This window comes from Leiobunum rupestre, chromosome 6, assembly GCF_980474605.1.
Source record: "Leiobunum rupestre chromosome 6, qqLeiRupe1.1.hap1, whole genome shotgun sequence".
NCBI classification, from domain to species: Eukaryota; Metazoa; Arthropoda; class Arachnida; order Opiliones; family Sclerosomatidae; genus Leiobunum; species Leiobunum rupestre.
This window is the reverse complement of record NC_143389.1, coordinates 22,063,399-22,075,978: the sequence shown is the minus strand read 5'-3', so window position 1 is coordinate 22,075,978 and position 12,580 is coordinate 22,063,399. Positions and strand designations below refer to the sequence as shown.

The 12,580-nt window shown below is 33.8% G+C and overlaps 1 protein-coding gene across 1 annotated transcript in view; it reads right to left on the bottom strand.

Annotated features, from left to right (window-relative positions):
• Window positions 1-12,580, bottom strand: part of LOC149940308 (cell adhesion molecule Dscam1-like) — a 153,547-nt gene that overhangs the window by 43,441 nt on the left and 97,526 nt on the right. The gene's annotated exons all lie outside the window — the stretch shown is intronic.

Sequence of the window (12,580 nt, the reverse complement as noted above, 5' to 3'; positions counted from 1 at the left end):
GGCTGCGCAATAGCTTTTGCGAAAATAGTGGATCACGTTCCAAAATTATATTCAAAATTAGGTAGATCCAAATTCAATTGTCTATAATTTGTTAAATCTGGTCCAATTACAGAATATGAAATTAAATTTGTTTTTAAAATTGACCAAAATTATTCAATACAAAACGAATTGGATTCAAATTGCATTAGTCTTTAATTCCAGAAGGATTCAAATTTGGACAAGGTATCAGGGCATTTTTTAACAGAAGATGTTTCTTAAACCCGAAGCGCTAGAAGTTTCAAATTTCCTCACGACACTAGTCAGTAGCAGCGCCAGAGGTTGGCTACGCTGTCTCTAGCATACTTTTTATTTTACTTGTGGCTCATAGATCAATTTAAAAAGGCCCCGGAAGAGCCTTCTCCAGTAAATATGTGGGGCCTCAAGCAAGGTCATTTTTCTTCTGTAAAATTAGTAAAATCCTAAAAGATGGCCCAATTTTGGAAAAACAAAATGGTTTACAAAGTTCTCTTAAAATCCAGCTTGTAAATATAATACAATAAGGAAGCTACGCTACTTTACAAAAAAAAATATTTTAGTTTAGGTTTTTATAACTGAAGCAAAATCAAATAATTTGAAGATATAAATGAAACAATGCTTCTAAACTGAACTGTCTATACATTTAAGTACCTAAAGAACGTAGACTGATAAGCGCTTTTAGCAATTTTATAAATCGCTCCGCAACTTAAATCTCAAGTGGCTAATATTGTTATTAAAATTTATATAAAGCCTGCTCTTCTTCATGTAGAGATTAAAAGTCATTTTTATTTCAAATACGAAAAGGATAAACCAAAGTTAATTATCTTCCCCGTCGCTATAATTTAGATTTAAATGAAGGCCCTTTTAGATGCCATTAACTTTTCTCTAGTAAATTTCAAACCATTTAAATTTATCCCTTAGCCCAAAACCAGATGCAGCTCCTGCGACAAAAACGAAGGGTGTTTCAAATCTCGACCGCGCAAAGGGGATTATGTTGACAGACAATGAAAATTACTGTTTCTCTTTTCAATGAGAGAGCCCAAAATTGTTTAAGCTAACTGTTGCAAACCGATACTGGGGTCCAGTTACACTTGAACCATATAAGAAGTAAACTTATTTAATTTGCAATTTAAAACATAAGTGATATACATGGAGTTTCTACACTTTACAAGATGAAAAGCTTAGGACAAATTTCAGAACAAAAATTGTATCAATTTCCAACATTGATCAACACATTGTTCCTAATTTTCTTTACGATAGTTTATTATTATTTTGGTTTATTCTAGTTGGTCAGACTTTCGGTAAATTGACGATCTGTGATGTCCCTAATCAGGATTTAAACAAAAAAACCGTTAGAAGACGCAACACTTACGATAAGCAATTTTCTTCAACCTTTAAGTTGTTTATTTCAAACGCTTATACCGTTGGTGTCTTTTCCATCAGTCAAACTGGTGTCGTTTAATATAGTTGAACAAAAAAAACTATGCTTAAGTTTCTAACATATTAATTGTAGCTTAAAAACCTTTAAAGCAAAATCAAAGAATTTTTGTTTTTATTATAATCGCGAAAATATTTATACAGGGTGTTACGGATCACTTTGTCGAAAAATCAGAGGTGTGTTTTATTGGTACCAGTAGGTGAGAGATAATTAATGAACATGGGTCCTAAAGTGCTTCTATTCAACGATATGAGCTACCAAAAACTACCCCAGTACACAGCCTTAAGACTGACGAACTTTTTTCTTCCCTGAGCGAAGTGGTTTAATTAAAAAGATCAATTGTTTTTATTCATCAGTGAAGTGATAAAATTTACAACAATTAGCAAAAGTGCATTATTATGCTTCAGAGGTAAGATAAGCTTGACAAGGGATACAAGCTAATTAAACGTATTAATTCTGTTCCCAATACTTTTACTTATCAATATTTAAGATACAAATATCGGCAATCTCCTAAAGAAATGGATTTCAAAAAATTTAATCCGATCTGTAGCTAAAATGGCACATTTTTGTACCAGAAAATATGGAAATATGCGTGTATTGTACGGATGGGCTCAAGGAAATAGTGTAGAAGCTAAAAGATTGTACTAAATCTTTCTTTCAATTTATCTAATTACCTTTACACAAAAGGATCTAACCATTTGATGATTTCTCTACAAGTACCAGGCAAATTGGGCAGTAATTAAGCGTGTTTCACATAATGCTATGGTGAATTTAACAAAAAAAAAAAATTTAACCCATACCTTCTTCAAAAAGTACACGCTTTAAAGGAAACTCACTATCGTCGTCAGGGGCATGTAACTATTTAAACACCAGAAGAGACATTTGACAACATAACCATCACCACTGGACACAAAGTAGCCGTCACGGCACAAGTGGTGTGTCTCACTTATCGAAGTTCATCCTTAACGTCTGGTGGTGTGGCAATGTTTCCGATAATTTAGTTGAACCTTATTTTTGTACCATCCAGGCTAAATTATGAGGCAAACCTTCTTTTTTTAAAGATACTTTACTCGGGTTACTCGAAGACGTGCCTTTAAAAAACGAGACGATGCACGTGGCTCTTGCATGACGGAGCTCCATCTCATTTTAGTCGTGATAGAGCACATCTGAATGGTACGTGTCTTTTGAAGTGGATAGGTCGGCACGGAGCAGTTGAACGGTCGGCCCGATATCCAGATTAAAAGCAAAGCTATTTTTTCCTTATCTGGGTTTATCTGAAGGATTTGTTGTAAATACCCGACCTTGATGATTTCCGACAACGCATAATTGCAGGTTTTGAGACTGGTATGTTTTAAAGAGTTCGTGTATCATTTGCGCGATGAGCTCACTCCTGTATTAGAGCCAGAAATGATCATTTTGAATAATTATTATAATAAATGCAAATACTTGTTCCTATACGTCTTCTGGAATGTCTCGCACTCTTTATCGAGCATCAGCTCGTGGCACTTGTATAAACTCCCTTAGGCGTCTATCTATAGTCTCGAAATTTTTGTAAATCTGGCACCCGTCTTTGAGGAATCTGCTCTTGGTACAATATTTTAGCTTCTAGACCATTCGTTGAGCTCGTCAATACAATAAGCCCATTTCCGCAAACTTGGTATTGGCTAAATGTGCCATATTTACTAAAAACTGGATAAGAAAATTTAAAATCAATTCCTTTAGAGATTGTTGGCGTTTGTTTCTTTAATTTTTATAATTTAAAGCATTCGTGACGACCAAATTTTTTTTCTTGTATTTGGAACAGTATAAATACTTTCAAATAGCTTGTATCCCTTGTCAAACTTATCTTACTTCCAAAAGCAAAATTATGAACTTTTGAAACTTTGTTTTAATTTCCTAAATTCACTTTTAAAAAAACCACTGATCGTTTAATAATTTTCGTTAAGAAATGAATAAAGTTCGTCAGTATTGATTTTTAAAGGTAGTTTTTGAGAGCCTATATCTCTGACACGAAGCCATTTAGAACCCAAGTTGATAGGATATATTTTATTCATTGGTACCAATAGAACACTTTACTTATCTGTAAGACCCTTGCTAAACATTTATGTTTTTCTAAATATCTCACCCATTATTATGTAGTGACAATATAAAGCCTAGGTTTTAAACACCTAGGTGACTTTTGCTACGGTTACCAAGTTATCTGATGATTATAATTGGCTGTATTTTAGCAGCCAATACATGCTCTGTCATTTGTATCGTGATACTTTTCGAGAAGCGTTTAATATTTAACTGGTAATTTATTTTTCATATTTAATTTTTTTATATTTGAGAATTTGGTTTATATTTTGAATACAATAGAAGTGAATTTTAGTATTTTTTAAAGGTAAAAAAACAATTAACAAATCAATTAACAAATTTAAGCGGCTGTAAACATTTCATTTTTGGTTGAAAATGCGGTCTATTATTAAGACAGTATTTTATTTCGAAATGCGTCTATGAAGTTTTAAGTTGTAAAGATATTTTGAGATATATAATATAAGATATTCACAATATGGTATTCACCACCTGGTGGTCCCCTCTACAAGGTTTTAAACTAATCCCAAATATAAACCAAGATTTAAAAATTTTAACATTTTACCTATATGACGTTAACTTTAGTTTTAGTTACTCACAAAAAATATATTTTTTAAGAAAGGATCTGAGAATGCTAGTGATTTTTTTCATAAAGACACGTGCATTTGTATTTTTAAACGAAAAAAATTATATTTTTATATAAATGTGACACTATTTCGAAAAGTAAAATATTTAATTTTTTCACTATTTTGTTGTTGCCCAAAACTGGAACATAGAATAAGTATTCTTAAATAAAACCTTTTAATTTTTTTTAGTGCATAACTAGAATTTCAAAATTGTCAAAATATTAGTTTCCGGCTAAAAATCAAGAATTTTAAGTACTGAAAACTTGAATGTTTCAAGCTTAATGTTTAGAATATAAAATGTTAAAAATCTGAACGTTTTAATCTTATCATGTATATATAATGTGTCAAGCTAGACACTACATTTAAAAACATTTTACAATAACACTTTCACGAAACATGGTAACATGAAACTCAAAGGGTTGTGCAGTTGGCGGAACACATAAGTTTGGAAATTTACTGGCCAAAAACGTTGTTCAAATTTTGATTGCGCACTAACCATTAATTAAACGTTTTTTTATAATAATATCAAGAACACATAGAAGTTATTAAGAACTATGAAAATATGAGTTCTGACACCATGAAGTTACACTTCTCAAACTTGGAGAATTGACTGGCGCCCTCTAGTGTTTACATTTTAATATAGTTTTGGAAAATGGAGTGTATAAATAATAATTTATTATTATTGATAATTATTACTATTTTTATAATTACAAATTGCAATAAAAATATTTTCAATTTTTTTTAATTTAAATAGAGAGGGGGAAAATAGCCCACTTTGGGATTTCCAAGATGCCGCTGCAGACAGATCCTTAGGACGTTTCCATTCTGAGAAGTATAAGATCATGGCAGCGTGGGTAAATGTCATCGTGCATAGTTATTTGTTACTTAATATTAATAAATAATCATTATTATTATTCTATGCATTCTTAGTAATATGCAATGGTATTTTGACGGAAAATTAAGCTTAACATTGCTGGATTATTAAAATTAGTGCTACGTGACTTGGAGTGCCGTGATTTTAAATAAAAAAAAATGCACGAAGTTAAGCCTATTTTCTGAAGCGTACGTTTGGTTTAAATTAGTTTACTTTGATACAAACGTCATATCGGTTCTCAAGCATTTTCAAAGGCTTGCCGTGAGCATGGAGGAATAGTAGAGGAGGGGAAAGGAAAGAAGGCGCTAAATCCGACAGCGTAGTGCCAGTTCGAGGCGGGGAGAAAAAAAAAGGGGAAAGTCGAGGTAGACTTTTTACAGAATTCAAACCCTAACCGGTAGATCGCGCCATGATCGCGCTGCCTTTGTTGGAATGTATAAATAGATAAAAGTCTACCTCGACATACCCCCCGTTTCTACACCCCCCTTTACGGGATTTCTGAAGAGGAATGTCAGTGCTTAGCCCAATCAGAACTATCAATACCACTCCAGGGCTATTCCTCTATGCCGTGAGTCATAGTCCGAAATTTTTGGGTAAAATATTTATTTTTGAAGTTACTCATTGTAACCCCTCATTTTTCTGGATAAAGTTAAGTTACGTTTTAAACTGACAAAAGTGTTTACTTAATCTCATGATATTTCATAACGTTTCGTTGGACTACGGTAAAAGTGCCGCAGACATCCCTAGTCATAACTTATATCAGCATTATAATTTCGAAAACACCTCCGTAATTACGTAATTAAGGAAGTTTTTAATACATTTTGTTAATTAAAATTTAAGCCCGAACAGCTAATCTTCGTAATAAGATATGAAGTTATCATAAGAGAAAGTAACTTAGCGATCCGTCATTGAAGGCAGACTCTGTCACTAGCAAAGAAGCTAATGAAATCTGGTTCTTTGTCGGGACGCTGTGTTCCATTTCGGTCCGTTAGTTGGGAAATAAATTGTTTGTCTTGTGGGAGAAGAACAACGCATTATTTGCAAGCGCGCACCGGAACGCGGCGCCACCGTCGCTTTAAAAGAACCGCGGCTAAATTTCAAAGTTGAGATAAAAGTATAACGCGCTCTTACGTTGGAATGGATAAAAGTTCTGAAAGCCAATTTCTCTAAAGCCTTAAAAGCACTTTCCATTCGTCGTAAACCTCGGAAGACTTTAATCAGATTCTTTTACGACGAAAAGTTCTAATTTATAGCCGAGAGCGGGAATTCCCAGAAGACCTTTACACTGTAAAATATCTCGACGACTGGATCGTATTAAGTTTCAATCCGAGTTCCTTTTTTCCTAAGTAAATTTTAACGATTCCGAACTACGAACCGGAGAAGCTGTTGAGGGGAAATTATCAGAGATCTTTGGATCACGCTTCACCGAATTAAGTACGTGAATAGCACAGGTCTGCTCCCGATTTCATTCAATATTGAAATCTCCCCGGAGGAGCACCCCAGGAGGTAAATATTTCCGCTTTTCATTACGAGAGAGAAATCTCCCGTATTGTTCGCCATCTATTCTGGTCAGACTCTGAGTTCACGGATATATTTATATTTTAAACGTTTTACCCAAAGAGCGAGTGCACCGTTCTCGCTTTCATCGTTTGATCTTTGCAAGCCGTCAATTGTTTTTGATGGTTATTTTTCAGTAAGAACTTTCGCAAACGTGAGAGGAAATCAAATTAGGAAATTGTTTTTTTAAGTATATATCGGATAACGAAAATATCGATACACTCGATCATTCATCGGAAACCATTTTAAAAAGGATTTGATTTTCGTTTGTCTCCGTTAAGAACCTTAAAAATCATTTAACTCGGTTATGGACAATGATATCACGTAACTTGGTTACGGGCTTTATACATTATATATCTCGGTTATGGGCTCTAGATATTATTTCACTACGTTCTGACGGCTTTTAATCTAAGCATCGTCACAGACCCCGAGATGAACATATTTATAGTTTGAAGCCCTGAGTTGTGACTGGGGTGCAACCCACAGTGATCTCCAAGTGTTTTAGGCTCATTGACTTGTGTTCCAATTGTGTACTGGCTCACCTGAAGCTCACAAATAAAATAATTGGAATACCTCACGCTCAGAAAGAGATTGATTAACTTGTTCACATATAGCGCGTACTCAGATTATATTTAGCTCTTAATATGCTCTGAAACTTTAAAAATTATCTTACCATTTGAATTAAATTTACTGGTTTTTTCGTTTATTGATATTGTTGCAACACCAATCCCACACTTATTTTGAAATTGGTGTATGCAGTTTCACAGGTCTTGCGACAATTTGGTCAACAGATTAAAAACCATGGTTTAAAGAAATTTAGATGACTTACTGTAACTTTGCTACAAAGAAGGCAACACATTCTTTCGAAAGTTAAAACCTAAAAACCTGCTCAAAAACGTCATTAATCAGTTACCTTCCCACTGATCTCACAGTTTAATTACAGCGAAGTGCTTAAATTACTTTACCACTGGTTAATGAAGTTTATTACTAGTTTTTTGGTTTCTTCTTTCTTAAAAACGTGGACACCGAATTTGCCTGGAATCCAAACTTTAGACAGTGCTAATATCGAACAAATTCGCGTTTAATAGAATTATGATCTTGTGGGAACAACTATTTTTATGTCGAAATTCGTTAATTTAGCAATGGTAACTTTTCGGTAAACATAATTTACGTACGAATAAGAGCCTCGGAGAACGATCGCAAGAGCTCATTTAGCCGCCATTAATGTTGAGAGGTTTTGGTCTTACTTAAGGGTCAGGGAACACGTTATAATGGCGCTATGCCGGCGCTTTCGAGTCCAAAGAGGACGTCTAATGACCTCGTTTTCTTCCCATCATCCTAACATCGTAAAACCGCTTCTTCGACTTTGTGGTCTAGATTGTAAGATAGCGGGGAGCTTTTATAAATCGCTCGGAAAGATCGGCCTTTTGGTCTCACTCAATTTTCTCTTCTTTTAGCGCCTGCCCCGAGGCCAGCTGCCTCTCTTCTTGCGCCCGGGGCATACTTCGCCAGCCCTACTTTGTTTTTAATCCTCAACTAGTATTTATAAAGGAAAATACCCGAATTACCTTAAGATCACTTGTGAACGGTTTATTTTAGTACGTTTTTGCGATAATGTTTTAAAGTCATTCCTTGTTTAATCTATTCAACAAGTTCCCGTACTAGCGGAAATTTTGAAACTCTTTGTGAATTATTGCTAGCTGTTTGGAAATATTGATAGTTATTAGATATACATCGACTTAACACATTATTTGAAAAAGGCATTATAGAATTTCGAGTGATAAGTACAGGTTATGCAATATGCATACGCTAATAAGAGTAGCTGACGTAAATAATTTCGCGTGATAAAAATTTAATAGACTTGCACGATACAGGTTATCGGAAAAACTCGTCACAAATTCCAGTGTAGTTGTCAATGTTATATTTAATATTATTTAGCGACTTGCACAAGTTATAAGTTAGAACAATGAGTAAAAACAACGATATTTAAAAGTTAGACCCCTGATGACGGAGCGATAATGCAGCCGAAACTAGTCGGGTTTTAAAATTATTCTTCCAATAAACAAATTTTTGTGCACTTTTAAATATCGTTGTTTTTACTCATTGTTCTAACCTGTCAATGTTATATTTTTAATTTCAGAGAAATCTTACTTGTCAAAGACAACCCGATCCTTAAAAAATGGATGTCCTAGATCTCCTTGTTCGTGACCTAATTAGGCCACCACAAGTAGCGTAAGGACGTTAATCGAAAGATCGCATGTTCGATTCCTTCCCGAGGTGAAATCCTTTTTCTCATTCACCGTGGTACCAAAACCATTTTTTAATAATAATAATAATAATAATAATAATCAGCTAAGCTAATATTAATTATTAATATTATTGCAAAACTCCCTCTATATCATGATGAAGCTCGAATTTTAAAACTCTATCCATTTTCAAAACCTTTACCTACTGGTTAAAGGGTTTTTTTTCCCAGTTTTTCAGTTCCCATTGCAATAAAAACTTGTTGGGGGCTGTCACCACCCTCCTAGCTAGCTGACATGGGTGGTGATGCATTGCGTATTAACCTCGCTAATTATTATTATAATAAATTATTCCAAGTTATAGTGTATAAAAAATGTTATTTTTATTTTGTCATGACAATGAATGTTTTCAGATCAATTAGGTCACCTACAAGGAAATATTTAAGGTACATAAGCAATGAGGGCAAAGTTTTGAATAGTATTAAGATTTTTGGATCCAAAAATAAAAGTTATAGTGTTGGTTTTCCGAAATTGTAGACAACATCTCACTTCGATGGTTCAGAGTCAAAAACATTCTTGTGTAATATAATTAATAAAGGAAAATATTTTGATAAATATTTGTGCCAAGAAACGAAGTTCCAGCAACGGTCTAAGGCTTTTAGGCTACGAAAATAACTACATTCATCCCATGAATCTAAATCTGAAACTGAGTGGTTTTGCCAACTTACTGATTTAACCTGTAATAAAATAAAAATAATAAAACTTTGGGGAAAGGGGTCAATATAAGGATTTACTTTCTATTAAGCTTTCCATTTCTCCATATAGCTTTATCTGCGTTTCTCAAAATCTTTGACATAACCGAACACAGGCTATTACGAAAAATAATTGGAAAGTTATTCAAGTGACCCCGTTTTTGACATTGGGTCATCATGCAACCATTCACTGACTTTGGTTCATCATGCAATTATTCTTGGACTTTGGGTCATCATGCAATCATTCTTGGACTTTGGGTCATCAAGCAACTATTCTATTCTCGAAAAGGAAATTTCTGCTTGAAGTTGAAATTTTCAGGTGGTCTTCTAAACACACCTTTTTTTTAATTAATGGCTTATAGTTTACCAAGATTTATCTAATTGTCAAATCAAATTGAAAAGTGATAATCACGTTCTCTTATAAACGATACATCTTTACTTAACCTTTATCTATTTAAAGGTTTCGCTCCCAATACTATAGATGAAAATTGATTTTCGACCTGAAACGTCTGACCGTCTTTCCCACGAAGTTATTCAAATCGTTATTTAAGTCCTAATTATTATTGCACCAATATTTTGATTTCGGTAAACGTGGCTTTAATTGAATCGAATAATTTTACTAATGAATATAGGTGTACAGGTGGAGTTTTTATATTGTTCTTTTTGAGTTATACGCGTCGGCATCATTCAGCGGCGCAACCATTTAAAAACCTTTCGACTTGTGTTGGACTTTCATGAGTACAAATTATGTCTAACACGTTCTATATTATTTAATAAAATTAATTAATTCAATGTGTAAAAAAATAGTTTGTTTTATTTTCATGTTTATGAATTTTTATCTATTTACAGCGAATTTTCAACAACCATCAGGATTATAATTGTTATGAAATTAACTATATTGTAAAATTTGAAATATAAATTGTTGAGTAAATTAAAGATATTTTGATTTATTTTTCAAAACGAAAAGACAAACCACGGGCTAAAAAGGAAGACTCTAATCTCTTAAGAAACAGAAACAATCACCACATGATATTTAATATATTTTGATGTAGTATAATTTTTTTTTCTTCGCCGGTTCAATTAAACATTGGCAGCATATACTTTTCAAGTAATAAATGAAACATTTTTGGAGCAACCGCTACTATAATGGGTGATATAGTAGGTATATTTAACCAGTTCTGTTTCAAGCTTCTAGATATAAGGAAACTTTTACACTTAAATACTCTTGTTTTGCTTTTTATCGACTTAGGAAATTATTTAATCTAAACATTGCAATAAATGGAAAACATGTACCGCTTTGAAGGTATACTTAACAGGAAATTGGGTTTTATTAAAAGTAGGTTATTTTTATTCATTTATATTTCGTAAAGGTAACCATTAAATTTTACCAAACGGTGACGAAAAGTATAAAAACCAGATTTCATCATAAATGTGTCTAATAATTATCGATACGTTTTAACGTCGAGGCTTTTGTACTTCTAATTTCGTATTTATTATCCAATTAAATACCTTTAATATCTTGTTTACAAGAGTTTCGAAACATTAAACGCGATACTTTAACAACGGCCAATTTATTAATTTCAGTAACGTTATACACAGCGCTTTTCATTGAACGTTTTCAACAAGAAAAAGAAAAGCATAACTCGAAACTTTCGGGCTGCGGAGTGGCTGCCACCTCTTTTCGCCCACTATAACTCAAGCTTTATGAAAGAAATAGTGACAGGTACTTCTAAGGGTAATTACGGTTAACTCGAAGCTAGGTTCCAAACACTTTCTACGCCGTAACTGAGGCCGAGTCCAGAGAAGGGGTATATATTCTGACGGGAAAACTGCAAATTATGGCCATAAATTTGGGCCCTTGGGACACATCTGTACAGGATCGGAAAGCTCGGCTAGTTCCCCAAAAGGATATAATGTCACTTTAAGGGCAAAATATCTGACTCTATTACGTTGGTTGCCTCGCTTTTTATCCACAAAATGTTGATGGTGGGCCCTCTAGTCTGCTACGGATCAATGAGCAAAGCCTATCTACATTTCGGTGGTTGCAGCCCCTGCCGCATTACGAAACAAGTTCTTTGTGTAGTCGTAAAGCAACGTGATAGCGCTGGCAATCGGAAATGTGGCCCGCGAAAACAATTCAAATGGAAATTCTTATTTAGAAAAATTCCTTTAAGAGCATTAAGGAGAACTGTTAATCCAAAGTGGTAATCAAAGTTAGATAGCGCAAGCCACTATAAGACCGAAATGCCGTGGCAATCATTGAGAATATTTAAGAGCAAAGGCTTTTTCAACTTGAGTGCTTTTATTTATACGGTCGGGAAAATGGCTATTTTCAGATGAATCGTGGACATCATGGTCGAATTTTTTCATAGACACGAGTGGGGAGAAAGGAGATATGCCATTGGGTTGTGCTTGAATAGCGTTGCAAGATAATTGTAAAGGTTATGGAGCCTTTTGATAATATTTTCTACAAACTCATTGCCATAAGTATACATTCTTGGTAAAACAATAAAAAGCTAAGCTATTAAGGGAGTTTAAAATTTGAAAGGTTTTAATTTAAAATTTGAAAGTATATTTCAAATCCATAACTTTACAAGCTCCACCTACTCTTGGCTTTTGATTAACCTTTTAGCAGAAATTCCAAATTAGGTGATGGTCAGGGCTATACATTAGTCACATGGGTTTGTATCCCTATTAAAATAGTGACGATATTTTCAATATTTTTATTTAAAAAAGGATTTTTGATGCTTTGTCTGCTTCTACTAATCGATAAAGTAATGTCAGGTGGTTACTGTGATTCATTTATTAGCGCTTTTATAAGAAAACCTGATCACAATTGCTCAGTGGCTTACTGACACCGTTGAAACCCGCGTAGGTCATCTCGCGAGAAATTCCCCACCGGATCCATTTCAAATGTTTTTTTTTTCATGATATATAAATTTATTCTAGAGCAATCTAAATCGCAATTGATAGTGTTAAATTAACGAAATCAGAAGTGTGCG